Source organism: Myotis brandtii, unplaced genomic scaffold (genome assembly GCF_000412655.1).
Source record: "Myotis brandtii unplaced genomic scaffold, ASM41265v1 scaffold17, whole genome shotgun sequence".
Lineage (NCBI taxonomy): Eukaryota > Metazoa > Chordata > Mammalia > Chiroptera > Vespertilionidae > Myotis > Myotis brandtii.
Window position 1 is genome coordinate 6,069,000 of NW_005356259.1, and position 6,486 is coordinate 6,075,485.

At 34.9% G+C, this 6,486-nt stretch overlaps 1 protein-coding gene across 5 annotated transcripts in view; it reads left to right on the forward strand.

The window, feature by feature from the left end:
• Positions 1–6,486, forward strand: part of CD36 (CD36 molecule (thrombospondin receptor)) — a 60,173-nt gene that overhangs the window by 19,980 nt on the left and 33,707 nt on the right. Inside the window, exon 2 of one of the 5 annotated variants that reach the window (XM_005862924.2) lies at positions 834–914. The exons of 3 other annotated variants lie outside the window; for them this stretch is intronic. The gene's annotated coding sequence lies outside the window, so the exon portion shown is untranslated. Of the gene's footprint in view, positions 1–618; positions 915–6,486 lie in introns of those variants that run through there. One more of the 5 variants, XR_001361415.1, reaches the window with a different exon arrangement.

Consider the following 6,486-nt stretch of genomic DNA (forward strand, 5'->3'; position numbering starts at 1 on the left):
GATATAAAATGAATGACGTTCTTTTAAAGTAACTCATGTATCTACTTTTTAATATATATATTAAAAGATCATTCTAAATAGTAATTCTATTTACAAGTTATTTGATCATTGTATTTTGGCTGAAAACAAATTAAGAGAAGCTTAATATTGTGAATTTTGTAGGTGGATTTTGCTGTCCCCATGAAATTTTTATAAGACTCACAGAACATGATAAATAGTTAAGAACTTCCAGTTAGAACAATGGGCCATTTCCTTTTTTAGAGTCTGTTTGTCATCTTTGCTGATTGACAGAGTCTCCAACTGTTTTCAAGATATTAGTCTTGATGCACTTCAGGTTCATGCTGTACAGAAGAGTGTGTTCTATTTAAACTTCATGAAATGAGCTTGGCGAGCTGGTCATGACAGTGAAGGGAACCTCTCATTACTCTCCCTGATTTACATTCCTCACACCCGTACCCCTAGTTCATCGTTTGGAGTCATGACTGTGGGGAAACAGAATGTATCACATGCAGCTTCAGTTCTTTTTCCGCCCTGGCCTCTGACTTAGTTGGATAGGCAAATGGCCAAGAGTAAATAACTAAAATGCTGCTGTGTATCTCAGATATAGGTAAGGGGTCCTTTCCAGACCACAAAAATAGACCGTTAAGAGCCATACCAGTTGTGTGATGTGTGTGGGTTTTTTTTCTTTCTTTTTTTTTTTTTTAAATTCCTCTGGCAACAAACCACTCACTGGGATTTGACGGACGTTGTGGTCCTCTTTTTTTTTTTTTTTTAAGCATATTTAAACTCACACACTTTGTAATGAGGATTTCAGTGCAGGGTTTTTTCTGCAGAATACCATTTGATCCTACTAAGAATTGTCTGTTCAAATGTTGGAGCACTTGATTGAAAAATCCTTCTTAGCTTTTTTAAAGGTAAGTCATATGATTTTTTTTAAGCATAAGAGATTTCTATCTCCCAAATGATGGATGACACTACTATATAAATACTCTTAAGAAGTTATATAACAACAACAAAAAAGCAGTAGCTGTTTTGTTAGTCACTAGGCTTTATTTAAAAATTAGGTTTGTGTTGTTTTCTAAGTTATCAACATCAATTTTCTACATTTTATGTTTTAAAAAATATTAAAACCTTGTTTAATGCTCAATGACATTTCACTTCTTGATATTTAAAATGTTATGTTTTTCTGTAAACATTTATTTGTTAATATTTAAAATGATTTACAATACATTTAGATTATTATAAAACTTACATTGTATACTTAGGCTACTTATACATGATTTTTAATTTAAATTATGAATAGAAACAATCATAAATGAAATCAATATAGTAGAATTAGTTGTTATAAATGACTTGCCACTCTTATGTCAACATGCTATCTTATATACAATTGTTAACTACTTATTACTTTATAGAATATTAACATACTTAATTTTCTATCTGAATTACACAATTTTGGTGAATTTGACTTTGCATGGTTAAATACAATGTATATTTAGATATGTTTCGAGTAACTATTTTTTAAATTAACAAACATTATAATTGTCCTGGGAATGGTAAATTATATTAATTCCAAATAATGATTCTAGATTTTATCACTAGCCCAAGTGTAAATTATATAGAATTTGTTAGCAGACTAAAAATAAAACAAAACTGATGTTTTGGGCTATTACAAATATTAAAATATTATTTTATTGAATCATGATACCAAGTATAAATAAAAGATAAATTATTCTGAAGAAATTAAAAAGTTTCAATTTAATTACACTAAGTGAATCGATCTATAACTGTAAATGGCATAAATTCTTTAGAGTGAATCTCAAATAATTACTTGGATTATCAAGTAACATATTGAAATTTATTTTTAAATTATTTGCATGTACTTTTTAGTCCATTCCTATATGATTGTAAGTTAGTAATGTTTTATTTTGTTTTAGTACAGAGTTATTTTTATTCAATTTCTAAGTATGTATCTTTTATAGTATTCCTACCAAGTTTCTCTGGGTCCATCAGAAGTTTTATATTCTTTACCCAAACAAACCTCACAAGTCTAAACCCTTGCCAGTAATGTCTCCTGGATCTAAAAGAAACATTGCTTATAATATTGGTTTGCAAAATAACCAAAATTAAACTTTCTAAAGTTTTGTTATATAGAGACTCCAGTAGTCCATTGAAACTTATGAAAGAAGAAATATGAAGACATTTTTTTCATTTACCAGAATTATTATTAAACCAGAACAATACATCAAACACACAGTCATCATATAATAGATTAACCTGGGAGAAATATCATAATTATAATTGGAGAGATACTTGGACAGAGTGTACTGAAAATTTTGAAATTTACCTCTGAAATTATTATAGTTGCCACCCTTATTTTTGTCGGAAAATATCTGGTCATGGTTACTCAAACACATTTGAATCTTATGGATCCTTTTGTTCCTGAAGGAACTCACTTTGTAACTTTTTTTCTGATCTAATCACAATGTTTTAGCTCACTGGCTCAAGTCATGGCTAAAAGTTTCAAGTAGCATTTTCTAACCTAGTAGTTTTCCTTCCATTTGCATGTTATTCTAAGTTTCTGTATATAAAAAGTTTAAATCATTTTATCAGATTATGTTGTAAACTAAATGTTTCGCAAATAATCATTCTTATTTGCATAAACTGTATACATTTATCAGACTTTTTATAATAATACTTTACTTGGTCAATATGAAATAACATTATGCTATAGTTGTTTAACATAATGTTTTATAACATTTCAAAATAACAATAACATTTACTGTGATAGGAATTTTTTTAAAATATATTTTATTGATTTATTACAGAGAGGAAGGGAGAGAGATAGAGCGCTAGAAACATCGATGAGAGAGAAACATCGATCAGCTGCCTCCTGCACACTCCCCACTGGGGATGTGCCCGCAACCCAGGTACATGCCCTTGACCGGAATCTAACCCGGGACCTTTCAGTCCGCAGGCCGACGCTCTATCCACTGAGCCAAACCAGTTTCGGCAGTGATAGGAATTTTTTATATATTACCTCATTTAATTTTATTTTCTACCTTATTTAATGTACAATAAACCCATTTTAGAGAAAGTTGAGTCATAACAGAGGCGTATGTGGACTGTTTTTCTATGTTAAGGAAATTGGAAGGAAAGCTTACAGATAGAATAGGAAATTTGAGGTACTAGTCACTCATGCATAAGAAAATGTCATCCAGGTCTTAACATTCATTTATAATACAAGTACTCTTATCATCTGAAACGTTTTCAAGTTTTGTAGTTCACATCCCAGGAAATTTTACCTCTGGACCATCCTTTTTTTCTGAATGGAGTTTCCCAGGGCACCTACACATGGGAATAACTGCAGATTCTCTAGGAATATTCTGATTTTCTGACCTATGTATTGGAGACACTTCTCTACCACCAGGTTCTCAACATAGTGGAAAGGCATAATGGTCATAAAGTCATTCTAGAAATACTCTGATGATTTAACAGTTAAAATAGAAAAAAGAAAAATTCCATTCTTCTTTCTTCTTTTAAATATAACCCAAGGGAATAAAATACCCTCACTAATTCTACAGAAGGAATTGGATTTATAATCTAAAAACTGAGAGGATACAGCTAATTTCCCTGTAGACTCATGAAAGGTATAATAGTGACATCTTCAAACAGGCCTTTTAATTTCTTTTTCTTCCTTACAGAAGTCTCAGTAAGTTTTCTTTTCTGTACCTGTGATCAATCTTTGCTTTCTAAACTTAGGTACTTTACGCAAGAAGCAAAGTATTACAGATATCAATGTCTTCTCTATTTTGTATGAAGGAAAATAATAAATAAAGAATAAGAATTAATCCTAAGTTAGCAAATGAAATAAATTACCTACTTTAATATGTAAGGAGCTGTGTTATTAAGAAAAACCAGTGTGTAAGATACAAATTTTGCATGCTCTCAACATCTAAAGTTGAAAGAAAAGTGGGGATAAACTACACTTTTTTTCCCCCTGAGGGTAAACATAAGTGGAGGCACTGTTGAGTAGAATGTGTGATGGAGTCTGAACTTTTCCATTACTTACACAATACATGTCTTACATAATATATTGGGCCCTCCTCTGCCTCACGTGAGTAAAACTGATTGTAATTTTGTAAATAGGAAGCATAAGGTTAAAGTGTAATTATAGTAGCTATAATTAATTACTCATGATTATGTCAAGGCACTGAGGTTAACAAATGAACCCAGGTATGTCAAATATCTTGCCTATGCTTAAGGAAAAAATGTTGGAAACTTACATCATGTTAACAAAATTGAATCAATTAGAAAATTTGAAAAAATAAATAAACTTAATCTCTCTCAAAAAAAAAATCAGTACATATTTGAATACTTCTATCTTTGCTCATATATCATCCAGACTGGTGTTGGACTAACAACTATACAACCATGTGATTCTACAGAATAAATTTCCTGGCACTTCTGTTTTCTGATGAGCCTGACTCAACAGCAGTGGGACATGGACACTATTTCACTTAAGTTTTGTTTTGTTTTGTTTTGTGTGTTTTTTTAAATATATTTTATTGATTTTTTACAGAGAGGAAGGGAGAGGGATAGAGAGTTAAAAACATCGATGAGAGAGAAACATCGATCAGCTGCCTCCTGCACGCCCCCCAGTGGGGATGTGCCCGCAACCAAGGTACATGCCCTTGACCGGAATCGAACCTGGGACCCTTGAGTCCGCAGGCCGACCGACGCTCTATCCACTGAGCCAAACCGGTTCGGCTCACTTAAGTTTTAAGTTCACAGCTGGCAGAGTGTAGCAGTACCCAGGCAACCATATTTTTCAAAATATATATATATTTATTAATTTTAGAGAGGAAGGGAGAAGGAGAGGATGTGCCCTTGACCAGAATCAAACCCAGGACTCTTCAGTGTGCAGGCTGAGGCTTTATCCACTGAACCAAACCGGCTAGGGCCAGACATCCCCTTTCTTGACATCCCTGGGCCCAGGGTTCTTGGAAGTAAGAATGATGAGTTTTTAGCTGTAGAGATGGAGGCGTGTGCTGCCCCCCTGGGTCCTCAAGTGGACATTTTCAGGACTGTTTGCTCTTTGCAGAAATTCTTCCCTGTAGTACAAGGGGCTACTTGAATAAAGGAGAAAGATTCTGAGTAAGTCAGATAGATTCATGACTACATTATGGCATGGAATCTAGAAAGGAGCAAATAAATGCATATATACCTATTTCAGCACCAACAGACTTTTTAATTTGCAAATCATTTTACATTCCATCTGTCAAATTTGCAAATAACATGAATATTGAATAATTTTTAGTGGCTTACATAGGAGATAAAATAACTTTTCAACAAAGATGACTTCGTCTTTGAGTTGTGTTTTCAAAAAAAGATTCATGATAGTACATAAACAAAACTGGAACTTGACACTATGGATTTTTTTGTCTCAATTTTTAAATGGCCTTGCAAAGCCATTGGTCTCCACAGAGATTCTCCTAGAGCTTCCTAAAGGTAGAAAGAAGAGTATCAGGAAAACTGACTTAGAAATCAGGGTCTCTGGGTTCCCACCACTGCTGTAATCTGAGTGAAGAACTGGTTCAGCTGCTTAAATTAAAAACTTATCTGGTCTTGCCCTAGGCTGTTTTGCTCAGTAGTTAGAGCACCAGCAGTGGACTGAAGGGTCACAGATTAGATTCTGGTCAAGGGCATGTACCTTGGTCGCAGGCTCAATCCCCAGTGCCAGTTGGGGCGTGTGCGGGAGGCAACCAAAAGATGTGTCTCTCTCACATTGGTGTTTCTCTCTCTGTCTCTCCCCCTCCCTTCCTCTCTCTCTAAAAAAGAAAAAAAAATCAATGGAAAAAAATATCCTCAGGTGATGATTAACAAAAATTAAAACAAAAAGAACCTTATCTGGTCTTATTATCTTTGTTTTACACACGAGGAAATTGAGGTATAGTCAGATTAAAAGACTTGCTCACAGTCACAGAGAGTGGCAAATCAGGTTTTGGTTTCATCACAATTACATTAGGTTGGATCCCTGCATTTGAGTGCAACTTTAGGTTATAACTTGCAAATAAGAGTTGAGAGATGGTCTATGCAATTGGCTTTCAGTATTACTTAACTAGAGGCCTGGTACATGAATTCATGCACATTGAAAAGAAATTAATTAGAAGGTGGCCGGTGGGATGGGACTGGGTGAGATGGCCGGGCATGCCCCTGAGCCAACCTCTCTGGCCAGCGGAACCTGGGGCAGTGCCAGGGCTCAAAGGGCGTCTGCAGAGTGAGTGGGGTCCCTCCAGCAGGTGGGATCCCTTGGCCTGGCCTGTGGGGATTGGGCCAAACCTGGCAGTTCGACATCCCCTGAGGAGTCCCAGAGTGCAGGAGGGCACTCTGCAAAGTTGTCGCTTGGCAGCTCCTGCATTGAGCGTCTGCCCTCTGGTAGTCAATATGCATAATAGCTACTAGCTGGTCAGCTGAACCTGACTC